This window comes from Pteropus medius, unplaced genomic scaffold (assembly GCF_902729225.1).
Source record: "Pteropus medius unplaced genomic scaffold, Ma_sr-lr_union100, whole genome shotgun sequence".
NCBI classification, from domain to species: domain Eukaryota; kingdom Metazoa; phylum Chordata; class Mammalia; order Chiroptera; family Pteropodidae; genus Pteropus; species Pteropus medius.
Window position 1 is genome coordinate 8549867 of NW_024352784.1, and position 27674 is coordinate 8577540.

The window sequence follows — 27674 nt, forward strand, 5'->3', positions numbered from 1 at the left end:
TTCAATGCAGAAAAGAATTTTTATTATATCCAATTTCTAGCACAGAATCTGCTATTACTCTCTAGTTGCCATGATCTCATTCCCTCCAATCAGGGATGTGCGACACCCTCCTGCTTTGCTCATTTTATTTGTATACGGTGTATACTAAGAAGTAAAATGTTATAACAAGAACACAGAATTTGTTTTCTGAAGCTGATCCAAAATGGCAACTTGCATTACTTATTGACCCTGATAGGCAAGTCACCACCTTCTTGAGCCTCCACATCCCCACCTGGAAAATGGGACATTAACACCTTTCTGATCCATGTCTTAAGGCTGCTCAGAATACTGTAGTAACACAATATATGTTACTTGGGCTTTATGAACCATTTTTATACACGTGCATTCTGTTTACTTTTCTGAACCTCAGTTTTCTCATCTGGAAATGGGGTTGATTAGGTCATCTGCAGGGAAGGTGCCTAATGTAGTAGCTGGCACAGAGTAGGCACTCAGATAATGGCACATTTTAATTATCAGTGCTGATTCTCATGATAACACTTCAAAACTGAAATAACTTTATAATTCCATTTTACACATAAGAAAAGGAAAGTCCTTTGTAAAGATTTCTATAATAGTACTTATCACTACAATTATTATTTTTTAATGTTTTGGACTCAAATCGAGTCGGTTTATACATACTCTCTGTTCCTATTCTTCAATAACAGTACCTTGGAATTTAAGGCATTAAACATTCTCATTAGCAATCAACAATTCATTGAAACTAGTGAGAAGTCAGTAGAGAATCCACTTATAAGAGGTTCCGTCAGAACCCACCATGGAGGATATCCTTTCAGGAGTATGTGCTGTCCTTTGGGACTCCTGCCTGCTCATGAGTCCAGTCCTTGTCAGTGTGGCTTTTCCTGCTTCCTCCATAAAAAGTAGTATGTGACAAGCCTGCTGGGGCAGGAAATAGTTTTGCGCTAATGAGTTTGTGCTTCACTGACGCTTTCCCATTAAAATCATGTTAACTGTGCCCCCCTGTTAATCATCCCAAAATCAGTTTATTAATTAACTCATTTTGGGAAATCGCAATTTAGTCAGAGCTCTCCAGCTCATTAGCATGTTACCAGGACAGAGAAAATAGATGTCATTGAAATTCCTCCTTACATGTTTAGCTCATCAGGGCATGGAGTCTTCTTTAATTCTGTTGGTTTGTTCATTCATTAATTCATTCAGTAAATAGTTATTGAAAGTGTCCTATGTGCCTGACTCTATACTTGGTATGGGGATAAAAGATGGAAGGCATAGCCTCTGCCTCAAGAACATCAGCAGGGTCGGGGAGTGAGACTTGTGAACAGAAACAAGTGACAGGGTAGAAGAAACACAGAGGCCCATGAGACTTTAGACTGTCCTTAACTAGGCATTGCCTCAGGAGCAGGCATTGATTGCCTTTCAAAATCATTTCCAACATAACTGTGACTGGCTAAATGCATCTGTGTAGGGAGCTTTGAGATTATCCAGCCCAATCTCCATTTTTTGGTAATAATGATAATGCTATTGACAATAACAGCTAACACTGATTAATGATTACTGTGTGCCAGGCACTGTCCTAAACACTTTATATACAGTAACTCAATTAGCAATGATTTAATAACTCATTTAATCAATAATAACAATAGAGTTAGTAACATTTAATCTTCAATAACCCTATAGGTTAGGTATTGATAGTATCCCTACTTACAGATGAGGTAACCAAAGCAATTTGCATAAATGTGCACACAGGCAGCTTGGCTCCAGAATCAGATGAAAATGAAAACCAGTAAAGGAAGTGACTTGTCCCGAGTCGCATAGTGAATAGTGAAAACAGAACTCGGGCCTCCCCAGTGGCCAAAAATACATTCTTTCCACTGTGCCCTGCTATCTGCTCTCAGGAATTCTACCTCTGGACAAGGCCACTGTCTACTGAAGGTTCACCCAAAAATATAACACAGACTCTGTGTGCCTTGGGGGTAGGGTCCAGGTCTCGATTTGACTCTATATCCCTAGTGTTTGGCACATAATATGCACATAATTGATATTTATGGATTGGTTATATGAATGTGTAAATATTTAGGATTTATCTACTTGGTAATACAAAGATCTCATCCTAGAGAACCTGTAACTTTATAGTTTCGTGACCTGGAGTAAATATGAATCTAGGCCTCAGTTTTCTCATCTGCAAAATATATCTGAAAGTAACTTCCTGGGGCATTGTAAGGTTAAATGAAATTAAATTGAAAGTGTCCCGTGGCTAGTAACTCACTATGCTAATGTCAGGAGAACACACCCTCCTTGTTAACCTTGCCATTTTCGAGTGTCAGGATGGTTCTAGCTGAGTGGCCTGAAGGCAGTTGGGGGCCAGTCTGCCTGACAGCAGATGTTGGCCTTTTCTTTTGCTCACCAGACACTCAAAGGGTAATGCTGGCATTGATGAGCTTGCCTGCAGATTCTGTGTTTTCCCCAGAAGACTTTGCCCACAGAAGATGCAGCCATCAGCTGGCTGCCACAGCTTATCATGGCACACTGGCCAGAGAGGAAACATGCCAAGCCCTTCACCTTGCTCTTTGAAACCTTCTTGCTCAAACTCTGGGCTCCATCTGGTCTTTACTATGACTGCCAGTCTCTGGGCAAGGAAGGCCTGTGCTCTCGGGGCGGTTTTAAGCGGTTATCAGCCTGGGGAGATGCTGCTATACATCATGGTGGGTGAGATAGAAAAGCTTGATTGGAGTCTGGAGAGTGAAACTAAGATTTAAAAGTAATTTTAGGGATAAGAGGCGGTATCCATGTAGATATAAATAAATACTAAATAAATAAAATGAAGTTGCCTTATTATGATTTATTAGCAGAGCCTGGGGATACTGGGAGCCAGGAGTCATCATGATCAACTTCCCCTCTACAAAAACAACAAGAACAAAAACTTTTTTGCAATATGACAGACTATGAGCTTTCTGATTAGTAGACACCCTTGGAGCCCACTCTCCTGCAGAGAGGCCTACACAGCATGATGACCGATGGTGTCCAAACCTGAAAAGCTATGTGGTGGTAGGACTGGGGGAAAGGATTATCGATTCCTTTTAGATCCTTTTCAGGCATTTCAAGGGAACTCAGCCTCCATTTAGCAGGACTCTTCTAACACTTTGTAAAGGAGATTTAGAGTCATCACCGGAAAGGGGAGTTGTTTCGTCTTCATTTTAGTACTGAGTATTAGGAAGAACTGCACAAAAGACAAGATTTTCAGTGAGCTGAAAGGAGCCTGAGAGATTATTTACTCCAATCCTCCTCACTCTTATGATAAAATTGAGGCCCAGAGAAGAGAGGTGGGTTTGGGTGATTATTGCTAACCCAGCCCTGGTCAGGCCCAGAACTAAATTAGGTGGCGATTACTTGATGCCAAGAGCTGCATTTTACTGAGCAGCAGCAATTTATTGACATCTTGTTGAAGGCACTTTGACAACCTGACCTCATTTAATTTTCATATTTACTCTATGAAGTAGTATGGTAAAGACATTGCTATGTGTTCATCATACAATTGCCTCTTCCTGGACACGAGCAAGACATTTTCCATCCCTATTTGCCATTATGTTGGGAGCAACACGACTAAGTTCCAGCCAATAAGATATGGGTTAACATTTTACCTCTTCCAAGCTTGGTTATAAAAGGCCCTGTTTAACTCTCCAGTTCTTTCCTTCTCTACCATAGCAACCTCAGAGGTCATGTGTTTCAGGTGGGTGGCTCTATGGATAGATAAAGGCTACCCTACCCACATAAGACTTAGCATAAGCAAGTAATTCATAGTGTAATAAGCCACTGAGGTTTGAGGAATATTTGTTACTTCAGCAAAGCCTGACCTAATCTGACCAGGGCAGATAGGTTCTATTGTGATCCCATTTTACAGATTATGAAATCAAGGCCTAATGAGATAGACTAGCTAATAAATGAGCAGAACCAAGATTCACACTGAGGTTGGTCTGATGTCATAGCTTGTACTGTTTGTATCATCATAAGACTATGAGATAGACGGAGAGAATGGTGAGATGGGAAAACAGAAAAGAACTACAAAGACATGAACCTAGATGTGTGATTTTGGACAGATTTTTTTTAGCTCTCAGGGTACTGATTGTCTACCTATGAAAGAGAAAATCAAATATTTCCCATTGTCTTTAAATCTTGACCAAGAAGTTTCATGGTGGTGAGGAAAACAGCACTACACTGGGAGTCAGTCATGAGGTCTGGGTCCTACAGCCTACCCCTTACGTGTGGGTCCCTGGGCTGCTATGGGCCTCTTCCCTTCTAAGTGTTTCTTCATCATCTGTTACAGCAGGGGGCTGGACCAGATAACTGGTAAGGCATTTATTTTTAGCCATAAAATGAACATGACCTATTTTGCAGGGCCTTAGTGAGGGTCAAATAAGAGGTTACAAGTGCAAAAGTTTATAAACTGTAAGTATCATGCATAGAGGAGGAAGCATCACTGTGAAATCTCTTTAGGAGCTACAGAAATTCTGATCTGGAGCCTCATTAATAGGAATAAATGATTTCTTCTGGAATGTGTCAAAGACACGGACATTTTGGAGGCTGCTGCTAAGGAGCTGACAGGCAACGACTTGGGCAAGGATCATGTCACACAGATTCTCTCAGCCGTGGGTGAATAAACAGTGGCATAGGCTTAACCTAACTCAAGAGAAAGTGTTGATCTCCGGACTCCTTCTCTCTGTCCCTTCCTTTCTCCTTCCTCTGCTTAAATATTGTCTTTCAGTTTGGTCTTTCCTGCAGCTCCATCTAATGTATTTCCCTCCCACCCCCTTTAGCCCACTTTATTTTCCTCCCAGCACTCAATCTCCATGGCCTGACAACACTGTGTAGTGTCTGCTCCCTTGTTAAAATGTGAGCTTCACAAGAGCAGGCACTTGTCTGATTTTTTTCACTATAGCAACCCCACTTCAAGGAGAATGCTTGGCACCCAATATACATCTGCTGAGTAAACTAAAAGAACCACTGATTCATCTTAGAAGTGGTCATTCTCCCCTTCTTTTGTGAAATGCAGCCAGAGAGAGAATTCCTAGAAGAGCAGAACTTCAAGGCACTTACAGGATAAGGTACCTTAAGCACTTTGCTTGTGAGAGGAGAACTAAGGGTTCTAGAGAGAGGGAGAACTGAGAGAAGAGGGTAAACTTCCACCAGCCACAGCTTAGACTTGATATTTGGGGGTCCTTCTGGAGTTGAAAGCAGGCTTTCAACTGTGACTGTGGTCTCAAACTCAGGTACATTATGTGCTGTGGATTGAGAAGGCCAAACCGATGAAAGAGATTGTACAGCTTGGCACAGTGTCTTCACTAAATTCTAGGGCACCAGAGACTCGGCCTCCATAGGCAGAGAGTGACTGATTAATGTTCTGTGGCCCCAGCATCCATCCAGGAACCATCCTCAATGGTCAATTGCTACTGAAGAGGTACATGGGGCTAAGAATTTTCTTTCATTTCTGGGTCTCCCTGCTCTGGCTCCCAAATTTTCAATCTCTGCAACTTCTGTTTCCTATCTCATTTCCACCACCTCCACTTACCATATACACAATCATCTTAAACTTCTGCTTCTTCCCCATTTCTCCTAGTCCTGCTAATAATTCACATTACATAACCATTTCCTCCATAAAACTCCTGTTCCTACTTAGAAATTTTTTTTCTTTTTTTTTTAGGCATTTGGTTTCTTGAGAGCAGAAACTCTTTGTCATTCATCACTTTATCTTCAATGCCTCTCAGTGTCTGGAACCAAATAATGATAATACCGATAATGATAACAGCAGGTATCATTTATTGAGCACTCACTCAGTATCAAATACTGTGCAAAGCATTTTACATGATTCCTTTCATTTATATCCATAAGTTGGTGAATTACCATTCCCATTTTATAGATGGCAAAATGTTAATTAACTAGTAGGACTCAGACCTCAAAAGTCATAATAATTACCCACTAAATATTAACCCCATTGAATCAGAGGGGAGGAAAAAGGATGAAGCAGATTAAACTCCACCTTCTATTCTCTGCGTCTCTGTGAGCGTTTTCTTTGTTTTTCCCTTGACTATCAAGAAAAAAGAATCCTATTTCCTAGAGCCTTTAGTTATACATGTGCAAGAATATGAGCCAACCCCAAACAAGGCACCCTGATCCCCATTAGACCTCTGGGGACTGATGAAATAAGGGCTTTCTGTGAGGATTCCATCTTTGTTCTTGGAGGAATTCGTGACCCAGCAGCGCTCCCTCCTCCCTCAGACACAGACACAGGTGGCACATGGACTCTCAACCCCATCCACCCACAGCAATTATGGAAACCCACTTGAGTTGCAAATTAATCTGCAATTATGATGTTGGCAAGTGCTCCAAGGAAACCCAAAAGGGCTTAATTGAGTGGCACTTTCCCATGAGCCCATCCCCAGACAAATGGGACAAAACACTTCAGATGTGCTCTGGCCCCAGACAGCACAGGAGAGGCTGTTGCCTCGGGGTGTGAAGGGTGCTGACATGTGAGGTATAGTGATAGGAATTCAACCAGACAAGTATTTGATATTTGGGTTTGCTAAGTTTCCAGGGCAAATCACATCATTACAGATTCACGATGTAGAGGAGAAGATGGGGGAAAAACAGCAGTACCATTAAAATAAAATGTCACACACCTTCCCAAATGGGATTGGTTGAAACCTAGTCAAAGGCTGGGGGTTCAGCCTGTGTAGGAGAAGGTGAAGAAAGCCGAACCCAGCTTTGGGGCCCCACAGTTCTTGAGCATGAGCTGGGCAGCATAAAGACCCAGGGATCAGAAGATAGGAAGGCAGTCTCAGGCTCAACCCAGGCAAGCGACATTATCATGAATCATATACAATAATAACCTCTAGGTACATTAAAGATTTAAGTGAAAAAAAGGGAAGAAAGTTAGCAGAATATTTGTATAATCTTGGGCATTAGGGGAACCTTCCTAAACAAGACGGGAAATTTAGAAGCCCAAAAGGAAAAGATAAATATATTTGAATACATACACATTTAAAATTTGTGTATGTTAAGATACCATAAACAAAGACCAAAACTTCACACAAAATGAAACAAGTGGTAATGTGGAAAAATATTTGCAATACATATAAAATAAGGTGATAGGGACCTAGGTTAATGTGTCTATATAAAAAGTGCTTTCACAAATTGACAGGAGAAAGTCGAGCAACTTAATTTAATAAATAGGAAAAAATTATACACAGGCAATTCATGTAAGAGAGCATTGGAATTGCCAATAAGCATGTGAAAGATATTCAACCTGACTAGTAGCAAGGGAAATGGAAATCAGAGCAACAGTGAGATACCAGTTTTCACTGTAGATTGACAAACACTGTAGACAGGAAAAATACCTACTTGTAAGGAGGATGTAGGGCAACATGTGATCTCAACACACTGCTGGTTGGAGTATGATTTAGTGATATTTTTGGAAAGTTACCCGACAATATCTTTTAAAATTAATATTAGACATATCATTTGACCCCAGATTTGGAAATCCAACACTTACAAGTATTGATATATAAGGATTTATTTATGACAATTTTTTTTTTGCAGCAAACAACATGAAACATCAACAAAAGAAACTTAGAAACAATTTGCATGCCTATTAATGTGGAATAGTGAATAAGTAGTAGTACATTCATACTATAGAATATTGTGCAGTTATTATGTTATGTGAGTTTTACATCTTTTTATAAATTTTGACCTGGAGCACTCTTAATGGTCCTGCTAAATGAGAAAAGCAAGTGTAATGTATATATTATAATTTGGAGGGCAAAAACAAAAATCATCAATGCTGTTTGTGCATGTATGTATATTTTTACGGGCATGGAGAAAGGTGTTAAAAAGGGAGTGGAATGGGGGATAAATAAGAGGTTTTTACTTATTAATCTTTAGTTAAAATGTTCATACATTGCATTAGTAATTAAAAGAAAACCACTGAAAACTGAGAATACATTATAATAGTTATCAAACAGACCAAGGGAATGGGCCAGCCATTGCAGGAAGAATATTGGAAGAGGCTAGTTGACCACATGTTGGGATTCCTGCTCTGGGGAGGGCTTTCAGTTCAAGACATCTGAATTCCCCTCTAGCTCTAAGAATCTTTGATGGTGTCGAGGGAAACCAGGACAGTTCAGGGTCACAGAGGCAATGAAGGAGAGATTTTTGAGATGGCAGTGGCTCAGGTAGAGGTGATTCCACAGTGGGGACATGAAAGTGAGGCTACAGGTTATCCGGGAGGTGGCTGGCACCTTCAAAAGAGCAGCCTTCAGCAGGTCTGTAGCAGCAAAAACTGGATTGTAGGAATGCAGGAGTGAGAGGGGTGAAAGGAAAAGAGTGTAGTCCACTGTGTCAGCAAGCTCTGGGCTGAAAGGGAGGTGAGAGACTAGCAAGGCAGCGGGACGGTTTAGGCTTGCACAGACCTGAGCACCTTCATGCAAAGGGACCATAGTGAGTAGATAATCTATTCTGTAAAGTCTGCTGAAGGGCTGGGGGTGGATTGTCATGTACAATGAGCAGGTACTTGGGTCTGGCTTGGAGACAGTGTGCTTGCTCTCAATCAGGAGGGCAGGAAAAGGTCAAAATGAAGGACTATGTTTCAGATGGTTATATCTTTGGAGACAAGCAGATCCCAGTTTGGAATCCAGGTTACTCGCTCTGTGGTTTCACCAGTGTAAACCTTAGTTATACTTATTAAGTAGAGATACTTAATGCCTACTTCTCAAGTTTGCTGTATTAGAACAATAATACACATAGTGTCTGACCCATCTTTGGCACTGAATAAGTGATAACTGCTGTTAATGCTTAAGAGGCAGCACAGTGTGGAGCGGGGGAGGTGCTCTTGGAGTCAGACAGACCAGGGTTGGAATCCAGACTTGGACACTTTCTAGCTGGTGACCATGATGATCCTAAGGGAGACTGATTTCCTCATCCATGAATTTAAGGATGTTCCAAGGTTCAGAGACAATGTTTGGCAAATACCATGCCTGGAAAGAAGGTACTTAATATGTAAAAGCTGTTACTGTTGATTTTTCTCATCATTTTTTTCTTAAGAGGTGAGGTCGTGCAATAACAGCCTTTGCAGCATATCAGGAACAGTCTGAGAAATTAATAATCTATTTTCCAAATGGCAGCAAGACCCTGCTTGGTGAACATGGTGTGCCCTAGCTGTTCTTGGCTTCCTAGAATTGGAAGTGGGGAAGGGAGACAGGAGATAGGAAGTGAGAGGAAACAAAGAAAAAGTAAGGCTGGTTGCTGACTTTTGATCACTGAACCCCCACTCTTTTTTTTGTGACTAAACTTCTATTTGAGCATCTCTGACTTATAAAGATTTTTTTTTTTTTGCCTATCAGTGGTATTATATGGGAGAAGCAGGAGGCAGGGATCTAGGTGGACCTGTGATTCAATCACTTGATTGCCAGATGATACTGAGCAGGGTGTTTTATAAGCATCGGATTCTCATCTGTAGATCGTCTGATAATTCTCATGCCAGGATTAAATAGCACGAGTTGACACTATGTAGGGCATAGAGTAGATGATCAGTAAATATGAAGTTTGTTTCCCTTGGCTGCTAATGAGAACCTGTGTTTCATTCATCTCTGATCTTCACTCAGCATGAGGCCTGGCCTAATGAAAGTACTTAAACAGCAATTTGTAAGTAAGTAAATAAGTGAATGAACAAATGAATTAATGTATACTTGTGGGAACAATGTCAAAATAGACAATCCCTGCAAATATCAGTGCACAGCGTTTAATAGAGTTGAGTGGTTCTGGTCTCAGGAAGTACAGTATCTAAAAGACCTTTCTTCCTGCCATCAGAGACGTGATAAATGATAACTTATTTTATGGCCGGCAGTAATTAGACAAGGGGGTTGTTGAAGTCTCTCTCTCTTTCAGCTCTCTGGGAACATTTATGGGGCTCAGAGGGCAGCCATTTGTTACTGCTCCTGCATCTAGGCTGATTCCTGCATTCACGGGCCTCATGGACCCAGTGCTGGGGGAGGTGGCAGGGCTGGCTGTCACTGTCTCAGCAGGTTCAGGTCCACCAGAGGACTTGAGCAGGGTCCTGGGGCCCCAGACAAATAAATAGGATTTATTAGCTGCACGAGTATTGCCAGTCCCATCCTCTTTCTGGTTCTCAGTTCCCTCAACTATAAAATGGAACATTTATGTTACATGGCCTTTAAGGTTCTTCCCACTTTTGAAATCTTATGTGTATATTGACCTTTTCGAAGCAAGTATTTATCTTGATGTTTAGGTTTAGGAATACCCACATGAGAGTGTTTGCGTGGGTTTTCTGAAGGTCCTTTCTGGAGCCCTCAGATGCTTACGGATGCTGCACTTTTTATAATAAGTTCAGGTGGTGATTAAGATTGAACATGCCAAAGTTTGTTCTAAAAGGAACCACACAGCTGTCACTAGTCTAGAGTTTATGATCTGATGTTCTGCTGGCCATGTTTGGACCATAGAAAAGTTTTGTTTGGCTGTCATCATTCTTAATTTTTAAAAAAATCCCATATTATCTTAACATACATCCTGATTTACTGGTTCTTATTGCCAATCTGCTCCTCAAGGCATCTGGAGTTGCGACTCAGTTGGCCTCAGTTTCCCCAACTATAATAACTGAGATGACTCTACTATGCCTCCAAACTTTAAGAGTTTTGGAGGCTCTAAGTGAAAATGTACTCAAGGATATAGGAGCTCTTTTCATGTGAACTTCCTGAGTATGGCCAAGGAGTTGACTAGGCCTTCCCTTCCCAATCACCGAAATTGTAACAATCACATGCATTCTTGCTTTCAGGACCTTTCGAAGGTGGGGAGGGTGAAGGATTTACATGAAAATGCACATGAGCACTTTGAGCTCCCAAGGAGACTCAGGAGTCCCAAAGGACAAGCCCTCAAGGCAACTTCAATACTCACCCCCCTCCTTGGGGCACTCATGCCTGAGACAGCCTCCTGCTAAGATGAACAAGGGGTTGGACTCAATTTTCCTGTGTTTGCATAATGCAAAATAGCATTTACTTTAACAGTCCTAAATTCTCAAAGCTGAGATGCATTTTCCTTTCCTGAAAATAGCCAGTGCATCACATTTCTGAGAATACACTCTCTCACCCAACAGATTGGAATGATCATTTAAAAGCTCTGAGTGAAAGCTGAAGCTCCTGATTGATCTGATAATATTGTCTCGTTCCCATTTTAAGCTACCTATTCTTTAAATTGCATATAAAAATACAGTCCATGCAATATTAAAACACTAATGAATAATACACTAACAATTTGATATATGCCAACCCACCCGAGGATTTTTCATCTCCTACATGTTTCATCAGAGACACTTGGTATATACTGAATAATCGTTAGAATGATGAAAACGATAATAACAATGAAATAAATATAATGCAGTTATACTGTGGCAGAGAAAAATATGAAAGGTAATTCTCAATTATAAGTGAGAAATAGATGCCTGTGATCCAGTAACGGACCTCTGCTTTTGATGTATCACAGGTAAGGGTGGCTGCAGTGGTGTGTGAGTGTACGTATAACACAGCCTCATCTATCTAGTTCTGTCAGAGAAGGTGGTATTGCACAAAAGTGGAATTTCCTGATATCAGAGGTAAAGTGGTTTGGAGGGAAAGGACAAGGACTTTGGAGACAGCTGGCCCTGGAATCAAATGCTGGGTCAGCCACTTAATTGCCCTGTGAACTCTTTCAGCTTTCTATTTCCTGCATGGAAGATAGGATAATGACTACTCCACAGGATTATGGTGAAGATTAAATCAGATCATGTGTATGAAAATGCCTGGACCAGGGTCTGACACCTGGGAGGTGTTTGGCAAATGGTTTCCTCCCTCAAATCACAGAGGATGGTACCTGCAGAGGCTCCATAAATGCTAGTTCTCTTTCTCTTACAACTGAAGCTTAAACTGTGAGGCAGCTTGTTGAAAAATCCAGAGGCATTTTAGTCTTATCTGTGGCTGTCAAATACATCTCAGATGATTGGGGTTTTGGGATCTCTGATCTCCAAATAGAAAGATGTTTTGGCTCATCTGTATGGAAATGGAAGCATAGAAGGTAGGCCAAATTCTTGACCAAGAGGAGACCTATGAGCATTTATAGAGCATTTACATATTTAGAAGAGTCTATAAGCATTCATAAACTTTCTTTTAAACATGAAATAGATTTTAAAATCCATTATTTGGGGAAAAACATTTTAAATGAGATGTATTTTGTAAAGAGATGTGGATTTTTCTTAAAATAAAAAACAAATGCATGCATACATGTATTTATTCATCATTCATAGGACCTATCTTGAGCGCTGACTATAGGCTAGTCACCATAATGTAAATACCGAGGTATAAAGATATAATCCAAGGATGATGACAGGTCTATAAACTGTTGATTGGTTAAGCATAATTAAAAATGTTAAAACAGAGGACTAGATACATTTGGAATGACGGGTCAGTTCTGACACCTGTGATCAGAGACTCCTTGAAGGAAGTGATATTTAAGGTAAAGAAGGTAGGGACGTGCATTTTGAGTTTATGAAATAGTATTAGAACTAAGAAAAGCACGAGGTTCTCCAAAGATTTTAGAGAATGGTCAGTGTTGCTGGGTGGTGGCAGGATAGAGTATGTGATGTGCTACGTGGCTGTATGTATATGAGGGTGCTGGTTGGGTATGATCCAAATATTAGTCTGCTGTTAGTTATTGACTACTGAGTGTGTTCCAACGTACTTTGCAAAGCACTTACCCCTGTTGTCTCATTTGGTCATTCTAACAACCCTACAGGCTCTGCATGGCTGTCTCCATTTTACCTTGAAGAAACTGAGATTCAGAGAGGTAATGACTAGACAGTGCCATATGTGAAGTTCTATCCCATCTTTCTGGTTCAAAGGCTGTGTTTGAGCTCTACTGAATTCCAACGCATTGCATTAGAGAGGATACAGAAGAGAATAAAACAAGGTCCTGCACTCAAGAAACTAGTTGTGAGGGTGAGACTTAGATGTGAGCAGATATTTTAAGATTTTAGTCAAAATATGATCAATCCCAAACTGGAGGTAGGTGAGCTGCCAAGTTCATGGCTTGGGTGCTGTTTAACCGAGGAGAATATTTTTGAAATATAGATAGGACTTTGACAAGCTGAGAAGAGGAAAGGACATAGCAGTCAAGAGGAACTATAGAGTCTGGAAAGCACATGCCTAATTCTTGCTAAGGAACAAAATAAAGAAGAAGATGATGTGAGTGAAAAACAGGAGAAGGAGTTTTAACTTAGCTCAGACATTTTGTTCTACTTCTTTTTCTGACTTAATGTGACACCTTAGTTAGGCAAGACTTTTGACCTTTATTTCCCACCCCTCCACCCATCTGTCAAGAATGATCCAAGGATCTGTCATGAGGTTAAGTCTGATACTATGAAAAAAAACAGTGTGAAGTCACTGGTGGCTAAGGCACTCTGTCAACCTAGGGAATTATACTGTAATAAACAACGGCAACATGGCCTAGAACAGTAGGTCACCATGGCAGGGGGAGAGAGAATGAACTTGACTGTCACATACTGTCAGAGCCAGTTCTCCAGCAGGCAGTGGACATTAGGGCTTCCATCAAGCTCAGTCCTGAAAATGAGCTCACGACTCCTTAAACTGTCACTGTTTAAGCCTTTAGCCATCTAGGGAGAGTTTTGGGCCACATTTTGTTAATAGACCAAACAAATTAAAAAGTGGATATGGTGCTATTTGTGCTGTCCAATGCAGGTAATATTATTTGCCCCCCTGGATCTGTTTCCCCATCTGGTAAATGAAAGAGTAGAAGTAGATGTTCCTTGCAATTGTCTTCAGACATATGTTTCTTGGCAATGGACGATGACAATTCATCCAGGGTCTCCCGTGTGTGATCAACATTTCTCAAAATATTATTCCATGAGGTACTAATGTATATCAAGAAAAAGTCAAAATAAAATGAAAAACAAACATTAAAAGCAGGCAAAAAATAAGAGGGATTCTATTTTCAAACTGGGTTAAACAAAATTAGACAAGGTTATTTATTAAAAGTCTTCAGTGAGTTGAAGTGCATTGAAAATGTTCAGGAGGATGAGATATAGAACTTTTCCACAACTTATTTGTCCACATAATCCTTTTCTTCCAGAACCAGAGTTCAGCAGATCATACTTGGAGAGATGCTACACTAGATGTGGCCTACTGAATTCAAACACTTGGCAATTCTTTCCAAGGCTCAGGAGCAAGGGTAATATAGAAGAGAAAGCCCTGGATTGGGTGTCTGGGACCCAGAGGTACCTATGCTTTAAGTCCAGTTCTGTACCCTTTTTTTGTGGTATGACTCTGAGCAAATCATTGTCTCTCCTTCCCTATGATTAAAACAAATTAGAGAAAACAATTTCTAAGGTCTCTTCCGGTTCTAATATTTTATGAATAATTTTCTGTAGCTTATGTATTCATTCTTTCATTCACTCAGCAAATGTGCACAGCATAGGCTGTGTATTCACAACTGGAGACAAAGATTAAAAAAACATATCTAATACTTGCCCTGAAGGAAGTTCTAGGCCGATGGAAGAGTCCAGTGTGATTGGTGCTTATATCCAAGTGTAGCTCAGAAATGACATCTCAATGGCTCGGGGGAGGGGATGGTTAGAAAAGATTTCATGGAGGCAATGCTAGTTGAAAGATGAGTAGGCATTAACTGGTGGTAAAGGAGTTCTGGATGAAGGAACATCATGAATAAAGGCACGGAGGGAAGAGGGAATGCAACACTTTGTGAGAACTGCGACAACAGCATCATCAACAACAGCAGCAATAGCTGATATGATATTTTGAACAAATATTAAGTGTAAGGCCAAAGCTAAATGCTTTGCATTCATTAATCTCAAATTCCTACAACCCTATGAAGTAGATATTATTCTGATTTTATAGCTGAGGCAATAATAGTCAATTCATTATGCTTAGTAGGGGATTTCCCCCTGAATACAGTTAACTTTCAGCAAATCTCAACTGATCTATCTACTTCATTTATTACTCATGTCACTTTCAGTGCAAGATTGTTTTTTTCCCTTTCATTTAAGTTACTTCTGTCTGCCTCTTACTAATTCAAGTGAGGACATGCAACACGACGTCTTTCAATATTAGCTTAGGCAAAACATTAGGATGCACAAGAATCACAATGCATTTTCAAACTAAAAATAAGTGATTTGCAGATTTTTCAAGCAACAACTCTCTCTTCCATTGTAATGGGTCATTTGGATTAGAGCTTAATTAGTTCAGTTTTCTTCCCTGAAGGCTTGAACTTTTTTTGTATTAATGCATTTATTCATCAATTGTTTATTGAAAAATCTATCCTATGCCAGATACAGAATAAGATAATCTGGGGACTACCTCAAATCCCCCATGATTCAGTGCAGGTGGTACCTCTTCCAGGAAGTCTTTCTGGCTCTACTTTCTCACCCTACAAAAAGCTGGATCAGTGACTGTCTCTGTGCTCCCAAATTGTCCTGGACCTTGCTTGGCCGTAATACTATACAACTCCCTGTTTGCTTATTTGTAATTTTTGAGTTAGTGTCCAGATTATAAAGTCTATGAGGGCAAGGATGGTGTGTGCTATGTTAACAGCTATATTTTCAATGTCTAGCATACTGACTAGCTATAATAGTAAGTGTTCAACAAATGACTGTAGATTCAATAGATGGACTTTCTTTCCTTTGAATACTGAGACTATGTCTAACATTTTAAAAATCCCTGGCTTCTACTGATGTTGGATGTAAGGAAATGAAGCTTGGAGTTTCTGCAACCAGCTGGCTACTGTGAGGGAAGCTGGCTGAGAACGAAGCCAACCCAGAGGAAGGAGAGCCAAGAGATTGCCTGAACCCAAGCTAATGGCCAGTATAGTTTCCTTTATTGCTGACAATAGTGTGAGTTAGGGTTATTAGAGATTGCTAACAGAGACTTCCAACTGATAGAGGCATGACATTAAAAAGGAACAGGGCTCTAGAGTAAAAGCTGAGAGAATTCAGAAGAGAGCTCAGGAAACAGGTGGAAATGTTCTAATTAGACCATCAATGCAAGAGATTGCTTTGACTGAGAACTCAGGTAAAACTTAGTTGGAAATGTTTGAATCAGGCCTTCAGAGAGAAACAGAATTTGTCAATCAATGCAGGTGAAGCACTTCCAGAAAGAGAAAACAGCAGGAGAAAAGTTATGAGGCCCCAAGCAAAGGAAACACTTGGGAATAAATACTTGGCTGGGACCAGAGGTCCATCACAGGCAGGGACAGGAGAGAAGCAAGGATCGGTGGGCACGGGCTGGCTCACAGAAGGCCTTAAATGCCAGGCACTGCAGATGGGCTCTGTAGTGAGTCCGAATTTCTCTTCCTTGGAAGTATAGCACAGAGTGGTACTGTCCTATCGAATGTCCACTGACTTGAATGATAGGACCCAAAGAGAATCCGTGAGTCCATCTCAGACATTTAGGATCAGAGGCAGAGCCCACCTATCTGCTTTATGATGGATACCTGTCCCCAACTCTTTCCTGATGCCATATGCAGATTTCTATTATTGGGGGGGAAAAAGAAGAAGAACAGAGAAGCACCCATGAAAAGGCCCTTTTGAAGTCATTTGAAGTCACAAGTCACAGATTCTAAGATGAAAACTGCTTCCCAAAGATACATTGCCCCACAATGGCAGTAAACAAAGTGAGAAGACCAGGAAAGAACCAGAAAAACAGTGCCACTTGGCAGGGATGGAAAGGAAGAATGGGCCTTGGGAAGAGACAGTATCAAAATGGCAATCAGGCCATTCCTAGAATCCCCTGAGGCAGCAGACAAGCATTCATCTTCTACTCACTCTGCTGCCTTGCCCAAAGGGGTTGTTTTGAGCTGTTTCTGTTCAGCTCATATTAGCCTAGAACTTAGGCAGAACAAGTTTTCTATGTATGGCCAGCTTCATGGGCAAGCAATCTATTAGTTGCACAGGGCCCCACGTTAAAAGGGGGTCCCACACTTGGTTTCATGCTCTTCTGTCACTATTTTGAAAGTCTTTTTCGAACAAAAGATTCTGCACTTCCATTTCACACTGGGGCTTTGCAAATTATATAGCTTATCCTGCTTCTATGTCTCTGATAATGGATGAAAAAGTCAAAGGTCACTTAAGTTACTATGATTTGCCCCTCTCCCTTGGCCATTCTGGGTGGCAGGAACTTGCTTTACTTGGTAGGTCCTGACACATGCCCAGCACCTGCCTTCGTTTCTTTTATTCTCCCTCCCTTAGAAAATGCAGCCTCTGCTGCCATGAATCTGAATCCTACCCACCTTTGGGGAGTAGACAGAAATGGCACCTTACTCTAGTACATTTTCCTTGATTTTTCCCATTAAATGTATTTCCTCTTTTTCTATCATCTTACATTGAACTTCTGTCAATTTTGTGTTGTATTATGGTTACTTTTGCCATGTAAGATGGAATCAGCACAGCTTTTAGAGAGAAAGTCCTAGATTTTAATGTATGATCTTGGACATCTCAAAATCTTTGAGCCTCAGGATCTTCATTGGTAAAATCAGAGATAGGACTGCTTATTGTTCAGCATTACTGAAGACAGTAATCTAGGACTTGTCTCACCTAGGGAGGTGAAGCAGCCCATCTATTAGAACCTGTACCCCCAGTTTTGAATTTGTTTTGTGTATGAAGGAAACAATATAGACTTATAAGTCACTGTAAGACTCTTCATTAAATTACATTTTGAATGAGCTGGGAACCTTTGGAGGGTCTTGCTCAGAGGAATGACATGATCTGACAAACGCTTTAAAAGGATCCCTCTGGCTGCTAGGTCAAGAATAGATTGTGGAGGATGGAGGCACAAGAGATAGGCTGGGATGCTACGTCTGTCATCTGGGTGAACTATGATGGTGTTTTGAATGAGAGCAGGAGTGGAGACATGGTCAGAAACGTTCTGTATTTTGAACATCACACTGTTGGGGTTGGCTGATTGAGCACATGTGGTGTATGAGGGAAAGAAAGGAGTCAAGGATGACGCCAGTGTCTTTGGCCAGAGTGACAGTAGGTTGGAGTTGCCATTTACTGAGTTGAAGAAGAGTGGGTATAGGAGTACATTTGGAATAATGTCCCCTCTAGGGTGGGAGAGGACTGTTGTCATTGGGCTTGTTCCCAGCCTTTCCAAGCTAAATATTCCTGCCTTTGGGAAACCTTAGTCTTGTCACAGCTCCTAAGGCACCAGCTTCTGACCCCTGCATCCTTCAATATCACTTTACGTGCTGCCCTTTCCCTGGGATGTCCTCATGTCTGTCAGATGTAGCGAGAAAGAAAATCAGGTTCTACCCAATTAGCTTGTCTTAAGTGGATTTCACTGTGCATTTAATTAAACCTGTTATAATCTTGAAGGGTGTTTTGATACATGGTACTTGATACAGAGTAATTAAGACTACTGTGGACATGCACATAAATATCTTTGGGCTGAGGTTTTAAACTGGGCTCTGTTGCTATGGGTTCATATGAGCTACCCTGCCAATAATTTCAAAACCAATAATGTTTATATACTCGGTAGTTTGCAGCTTTACCAGCCCTCTGGCTGGTAGATCAATTACAAGGTCACTGGTTATGCTTTTCTATGGCTTAGGGGAAGAATCCCTGATTTTATTACTCTCCTGTTCAAATAATTGTATGGCTCCTCACTGAGTATGGAAAGAGGTCAAAACTCTTTGAGTATGTGTTCCTGATCATACACAATTCAGTTCTCCACTATGTTTTGAGTATATACCGAGTCTGCAAAACTTTATTCCATGGGACGCCTATATCTTTTCTGCCTCTAAGCCTTTGCTTCAGTGGTTTCTTCTACTTTATAATTCTTTGGTTTTTAATTCTCTGTCAGAGTAGGCTAGGTTATGCTGCATAACAAAGAACCTGCAGTGATTTACTGTATCATAGAGCCTTTCCCTTTGTCACTTATTCTGTATATCCACTGCAGTTTAGCTGCAGCTCAGCTTCATTGCCAGTTATCAGGGCATAAGGGAAAAGAGAACATGGTGAATCTTGTACGGGACCTTAAAACTTCCATCCAGGAGTAGCACATTCACTTCCACTAACATTTCCTTGGCCAGATATGTCATGTGGCCAAGTCCGCCATCAGTGGCGTGGGGAAGTATCATCCTTTCCCAGGCAGAGAGAGTGAATGTTTGTGAACAATACAATCTAGCGTTACATTATGGGTCTTTCTAAGATGACCCCTCATTTTTATTTCCAAAGCAGTGATCACTCTGCACTTTCCATTAGATTTTCTTTCAGTTCATGCTTTCCTGCTTTAAAAGACAGTGTGCAGCTGGAGGGCAGGGCAGGGTTTGTCATCTCTCTTATCTGCAGTGCCTCATAGAGTGCTTTGCTCCTTAGATACTCTGTATATGTTCTGTGAATTAAATGTTTCATTTTCAACCATGCACCAGCCCCCAGAGGAAGCAGCATTCTTAACTTGAAAAACCTGAGAAAGCTGGAACTGTTTCTCTTAAAAAGACATACAGTCTCTCTTCATACAGTGATAATTTTATCCTACTCAATCCTTGTTTCAGCATTGGGATGTTGGCATGAGTTTTGCCCCCTTTTAGAGCACTGAGGCCCAGAGAGACACAGGCATGCTCACCATCAAAGTGAACTAAGTTATTTCTAGTTTAACACTACATTTGAATTTAAAATGATGTCTAAAAATGATTACTATTTTCTGGCCAAAAGAATAAGTGCAAGTCTTCTAACAGGAGATTGCTTTTGCTAATACATGCCCTCTGACTTTCGGAGAGTGGGGATGGGGGAAAATCACCCAATAATTCAGCAAGAATCAGACAGATTCACTTAATTATTGGAGTTTACTCACTTTATAAGTTCTTAGATTATTTGTTAGAAAGAGCTGGAGAATGAAAATGGATCATTTGGGGTAAGAGTAGAAGGCAGGGAGAAAATAGGAAGAGAAGATTAAGAATGGAAGGAATCAAAAAATTAGTGGAGATATGTTTAAAAAGGTAAGTTTTAAAAATATAGTCATTATGTTAATTTATTATTTAGTACTATTTATTGCCAATACTTGTGCTAAATATTGGAGCTACTGAGATGGAAATAATTAGTTTTTGCCCTTGAAGAAGCCTTCAACTTGGAAGAGGAGATTATTCTTGATTCAAGGTGGAGTAAACCATCCCATAGGAGATAAACCAAATACTTCAGCAGCACAAGAAATGAGGAGAAGAAGGCAGAACTGAAGTGAAAGCTGCTGATCTCAGCAGTATTACTCTAATCCAGGAGGCTTATTAACCAGATTGTCAATAATGTCATGGTAAGTGTTTCCAATGTTTTTTTAAAAGGCCTCCAAGCATTTTATTGCATTTGACCCTTCATCTAATAAAGCTATCTGCCTGCGCCAAGTGGTGTCAGCATACCACTTAACATGAGAGGCTGAGTGAGTCCACTCCAGAGCCCACAGGGGGGATGGGACTCCTTCAGGAAAAGCATTCTGTCCTCCCCTCACATCTAATTCAACTCACACCCCAGGGCAACCTGAACTGTGTCCTGGGCTGTGCAGGCCAACTTTGCCCCTGCCAGTCTGAGCTATGTCTTGGGTATGTTGTGGGTCTTAGTTCCACCAATAAGCTGTTCCCACTGGGAGTCCAAATAACATTGTCTAGGGATGTGGGCCAGCTGGCATGTCTGGGTTCACATCCTGGCTCCGCCACTGAAATTTGAGTCCGTGATAAGTATCAGTTTTCTCATCTTTAAAATGGGAATTACGAGTATCTGCCTTGCTGATTTCCTATGGTTGCTGTGAATGCCTTAACAATTCTCTACCACCAACCCTGTCACCACTGGCAATACCCTAATGCTTACTGAAAGCTTCATTGGTACCAAGTACTAAGCTAAGCACTTTCTGTACAGGATCCCATGTAACCTTTACAATGCCCTAGGGTTAACTGTGTCTTCAACTCCATTGTATATATGACGTAACTATGACTTAGTTACCTAAGCAACCTGTCCAATATTATACAACTATTAAGTGGCCACAGCAGAACTTGAACCTAGATTAATCATGGTACCAAGATAAAACCTTTATGATTGCACTCTATTTATAAAGGAAGTAGACATGTGGTACCTAAGCCAGGCTAACAAAATGATGTAGGAAAGATAACACCACAAAACATACATGCATACACTTTTAGACTGCACCCAGAAGATTCTGATTCAGTACATCTGAGGTGGATTCTAGCAATACATGTGTGTGTGTATTTTAAAAAAATGTAAATTTATATATTTAAACAAATGTAAATACACACACACACACACACACACATATACACACATATATATTTAAACAAATGGTTCGGGCAATTTCGACACAGCTGGTTCTTAGAACAACTTTTGGGACCTCAATTTGACTTAAAGGATGTCTTGTTTCAACTCTCCTCTGATATTTGAATCTGTTCTACACCCTCAGAATTTTTGATCTTGCTAGAAGTTAATCTAACTATCCACTGATGATGTGTACCTCTGTGCCAGACACTGGAGATGCAAGGCAAGAGGAAGGCACAATTCCCAATAGGGAAACATTTATGGCTTAATGTTTTCCTATGTTCACTGGAACTCAATCTTCTTTCCACTTCTGTATATTGGTTCCATAATCTGTTCTGGAGGCCTAGTGAATGAGTCACTCATTGGCCTTCAGCCTTTCCCTGGTCCTCTGTTTTTTGGGCACAATACCCCTGAAGAAAAGGATGGATGGAAGAGTGGGTTGGAAGGGTGGGTTAGGTCTCCTAGGACTCACTGTTTCTCTTAGACTCCCTCTCCTTGGCTGTTAGCTTGGCATTTACCTGTGGTTGTTCTGTTGCATCCCAGAAGGTACCCAAAATAAACATTAGCAGTCACAGTGGGACCTATCCAGTCCCCACTCTCTACAGCTAGAATGGGGTTTGGAGGCTTGGAAAAGGAAAGGGGAGGAAGCAGAGCCAATCCTAGGATCCCCCCAGAGGTTATGGATAGGTTTTAAAGAGGCCTATGAGACCTTATGTGGACTGCATGTGGGTTGTTGGGGAGTCCATGACTGTCACTGGGTTTACAAAGCATTTGTGGCTCTCAAAAGCTTAAGAGTTACTGCTGTCCATTCTCTTAAAGCAGGTGAAATCCTGCCTTCAGAGAACTTTCATTAGGTCTCACATGCTCCCTTAATTTCTTACTAACAGTCTTATCTCATTTGATCTTTGCCACCTTGCTGTGGAGTAGTTACTAGCTCCACCAAATGATTTTTGAAACTGAAGTGCTGAAGGCAAAAGAACTTGGCTTGTGTCCCACAGCTACCAAGTAGCAAAGTCAGGGACCACACTCAGGCCCAGCTGACTCCAAGTCCAGGACTCAGACCATTACATCACTCAGGCTTGGCCACAGCCACAGTCTCCTGCTGGCTGAAGACTGAAACCCTGTTAGCGTGAATGAAACTATCCATTCCACTAAAAGAAATTTTCTTTCACTCTCAGGAAAAACAGGAAAGCAACCAGTTTAAATTAGTAACGAATATTCAATATCACTTTTTGAGTATCTACCTCACGCGGAGCACTTATGTAAATTATTTCATTTAATTTACTAAGAACCCTGAAAGTCCAGTCTTTCTGTTCTACAGGTGAGGAAGATGAACCTCAGTGAAACTAGATTAAACTGGCCAAATTTCCACTGCTGGAGGGCCAGTATTTGAACCTTGGTCTATGGAAATCTTCAGTTTTGTCCCTTTCTGCATCTTTCTCACATACGGGTGGTTTACGGCAGGAGTCCCCAACCCCCAGGCTGGTCCATGGCCTGTTAGGAACTGGGCCGCACAGCAGGAGGTGAACGGTGGGCAAGCTAGGGAAACTTCATCTGTATTTGCAGCTGCTCCCCAGTGTTAGCATCGCTGACTCAGCTCTACCTCAGATCATCAGGCATTAGATTCTCACAGGAGCTCCAGTCCCTGGTGCCAAAATAGTTGGGGACTGCTGAGTTACAGGATCCATGTAGGAAATAGTGGCTACTGGCTAAGGCAGAGAGTTGAGGGAAGGAAATGGAAATGGTGGGCTACTAACCCTCTGAACCTCAGTTTTCTCAACTGTGAGAAGGGAGTAAATCACATATTGAACAGTGGTTGTGGAGATCCAATGAAATAATGTATTTAAGTGCTTGACATGTGCATTTAAGGCCTTCTTGCGTTTAGCTATTGGAAGGAGATGCACATACTGACAACATTCGAGCTGCTTCCTCCTCAGGTCTCTGCTGTCCAGCAACAACTTGGCCTCCTACAAGGCGGAACCAGCTCTATTAGAGAGTTACTCTTTTTCTCCTGCCGGGAGATTTGATGAGTTAAAAACCATTTTTCAAAATATGTTTTGACATTTAATTATACACGTCCTCCTCTTTGGTTATCACTTCCCTTGTCATATGTGCAACAAACAGGGGTTTTTGATGTACTAAAGCATAGCTCCTGCCCCTCGATTATCAGTTTCCTGCCTTTAACAATTAGTAGCCTGAACATCAAAGTCCAAACACCCAGGTCACTTAATTATTTCTCCTTCTTTTCCCTTAACCAAGAAGAACCAGCAAATGACATATCGGTTTATTTAGAGTTTTTCAAAATGTGTCTTTAGATTGCACACTGGAACCAATGACCCTTCTCTCAGACCACATTCAATTACTATGCAAATTAATTAGACCTTCTGGGTCAGCATTCAAGTTCAGAATCAAAGGAGCTGGTGAGAGGTGGGAAAGGCAGAAATTGCAAATGCTTAGAGGAGTAGTTCAGACAGTACAGGGTCTAGAATCAGATCAGCCAGGATTTGAATTGATCATTTATTTGCTTTTTTACAGTGGTCATGAGATTTACCCTATTTGAGACTCAGTTTCATCATCCTTAAAGTGAGGATAATTCTCTGCCTAAGGTCTCTTTTCTTTCAGGAGGTGTCATTTTCCTTTGGTGCAGATGTTGCATACTCAAATGCCTACAGGTGCCAGGTAGACATTGCAAATGAGTCAAGTGGGTCAAAGTAGTATAAGAACAACAAGGCATGGTGGGGACTGTGGCAAACTAGAGAGTACAGTCCACAAAAGGTGGCAGCAACTACCTTCAATTGCTTCAATGGAGCAGACCTCGGTTGTCACAACTTGTGATTTTTAAAGAGAAACCTGAAATCAAGATGTTGTGTAACATCTCTCAACATTGTGCCTACACAAAACATTTCTGTAGGCTCCATTTATCTATCTGGTGAGCATCCATCCAGTGTGCCCCTTTCTCTAGTTATGTTTGGGGCCTACAGATTTTGTTCATTTTTGATCAGAGTCAGTGTACCTTGCAGCCGGCCTTCTTCTGTACCATTTCTGATTTTCTCTTTGGCTCCAGAGACTCATCAATTCATGTTTTCCCCAACCACACATAGAAAAAAAAAATTGTAAATCCTGTTATTTTATTATGCAGAACAGCTTAGCTCTCACTTACTATCTAAGAGCAAGCTCTGACATCTGTGTGTGTCCATCTCAGAAGGTCTTTTAACAAGCTTTCCTGAACACAAGATCTGCACTCTATGAGATGAGATCACAGGTTGGAGCAAGGAGGAGGGGGTGGAGACCTCTGGAGAGCAGCTTTAAAACTGAGATTTCCACTTCTAGCTCTACCACTAAGTAATTGTGTGAAAATGTCACTGGAGGTATTTGTCTTAGTATTTTCATTTCCACTATAGAAATAATAACACATACATCCCTCCCTTCTCAAAACTTTACTACAGTAAAATTACAAAAATCCAATAGTAATTCAACACTATCTTCTGTTTGCCTGCTCTAGAACAAGCCCTGTGCAAGAAGTTGGCAACACTCAGATGAATGAGACCATCTTTGTTTTTCAAGGAATTCAGAGTTTCATGAGCAAACACACATTAGCAATTATTTGCTATAGAATAAGGTGACTAAACATAGGAGGAATGCACCAGAACAGTGGGAAAGTGGAGGACAGAGCCTCCAACATGTCTTTGGATTTAAGAGGTCAGAACATGTTACATAAACACACACACACACACACACACACACACACACACACACACCTGGATTGATTTGGTGAGAAAATGTATGAGTAAATGTATTCTGTCAAACATCAGTGATGTAGAAAGATTAGAATTTCATTTGATTTGTTTACTGTTTATTAATTTAACGTATTTACTGAGTTCTTGTACTAAGAACATAAACCTCACTGTCTCACTTTAATCATGATTGCTAGATCAATCTGTCAATGCCACCTGATGAGTTGGTATCAGTACCAGCCATTGAGTATTGTTGAAAGTGAGTAAACGAATGAGCACATGTTTGATGCAGTCTAAAACCTGAAAACTGGCTTCTGAAAATTTTGGCAAAGATAAATCTTTTGTGATCCTACTAATTTGGGTCTACTGCTGTCAATTACACTGTGTTTGGGAAGAAGCAGAGATGATAAGAACACTTGAGTTCCTCGGCTTTAAGAAGAACGTTTTCCCAACAAGGCCAGTTTACCATCTAGTTAATAAAACTGCCTAGAAAGGTCTCAAGAGACACAGGGTGGCGTGGAGGAGTGGGAGCAGTATCCACAGCCCTTTATTCCCCTGCTTCCTTTGCCCAGTGTTTCATTAGCGGAAGGAGTGTCAGTGTTCATTTTGGCCCAAGTCATCAGTATTGTGCTTTAATAGACAAGCGTGTATGTCTCACTGCATTCTGGAGACAGGTACAGCTCCCAAGAAAGTGGGTCAGAACTGGTACAGAGCAGGGAAGAGGAGGGTGGGAACTGAGGATCGAGGAGGAGGCTGGAAAGGTATGAACTAGCAATGACTCAATCCGAGCTTGTGGACACCTGGAACATTCTTTGTGTAAATGTTCAAAGCATGTTGGGTATAGCAGCATAATTCTCCTTTTAATCACAAAGCAAAGACTTCATCCATCCATCTACCCATTCACCCACTCACTCCTCCCTTTCTCTACTGATCCATCCACTCGTTCATTCAACTAATCTCTATTGGCAGGCTAACTTCTAGACACTGGGTATACAGAGATGAATAGGGAGATATAGGCATATTAACAGGTAAATTAGGATACAATATACCTAAAGCAATGGAGAGATGATGAGAAAGCCCAAAGTAGGAAATGGCAAACATGATCAACAGGAATCAGAGAAAGCTCCCCAGAATAAGTGCCAGTTGGGCTGGGACTGGTAGAATAAATCTGAGACTGCCAGGACAGGTGATGACCTTGACTTATACCAGGAGGTGTAAGGAGCAATTTCAATAGAATAGAGGCAGAAGGGGTCTGGACATTCTGTTAAATGGAACAAGATGAGTGTATGGATGGAATGCAAGTTCGTGAAGTTTACGCCACATTTTACAGGGTTGGTTGATTTTCAGTTTGTTGAGTTTCAAAAGCTGACCTTAGATGATATGGGCCTTGAAGACATTGAAATCCATTTTTATATCAAATGAAACTAGGTCAAATGCCCCTGTTCTATGCTCTCATTTAAATGTATCCTTTATGTTCCATTTGAAATGCTGATTGTACATCATTCTTCTATTTGTTCATTAGAAAAATGTTTATTGAGCAAGTATTCGATGAATATACAGAGAAAGCAGTCTTTCAATGTTCACCTGACTGCATTAATCATAACAAGTGACAGGGGACAACGCAAACCCCAAAGCTCATGCTACTTCCACTTATACCAGGCATCATATGATGCGAATTTTTCTGTAAACAGATCAAGGAAAGTAAAGTACTAGCTGTTCATGGAACTTGAACTCTTCCAACTCTGAGCCTCACTTTGCCTTGGACATAAATGTTATTAAGGAAGCATTTCCTCATCAGTCAGTTCTGCCCATGTATATCAGTGGTATATATGAGTGAATAAAACAAATAAGGGCTCCTGTCCTTGGGGATTTTATAGGATAGTGTAATTAATCAACATTATCTGTTCGAGACGGCTTTGCCTTCCAGACATTAAGTGCAGTGAAGGCTGGGGTTATGTCTCTGTTATTCAGTGATCATTCTCATAAATGACACCAGACTAGCCCCCATGAAAGAGCTTGCCTGCTGTCATTTAATACTGTAATGATGAAGGCAGACCAGAAAAGAAAAAACAGCCATGGTCCTACTGTGTGTCAGGCACACAGTGCTTGAAATAATATACAGGAAGCACCTGGCCCAGTGCACCTAGCCCAGCATCAGCCTGTAATAGACTCAGAAAATAAGAATTGTTGATATGCAGGTGTAGATCTTTTCAGGAGATGTGTGAAGTTGTTAAGATTTTGTAGAAATAATCCAGAACCTATAAACAGGGGGTTTGAGTTTGAATCCCGACTCTGCCACTTGTTAGCTGTATGATATCATCTTAGTCTCTCTGGGCCTTGACTCTTCATCTATTAAAAAAAGAAGTAGGTCCCATCATTTCAACTCATAATTCTTCCTCAGCTAAGTGCCCTCCTCTCAATTCCCACTGCTAATGAATTGATTCAGCCTCTCTTAGATAACAACTGTTGCTGCAGACTAAATGTCTGTGTCCCCTACAAAATTCATATGCTGAAAACCTAATGACCAGTGGGATGGTATTAGAAGGTGGGGCCTTTTG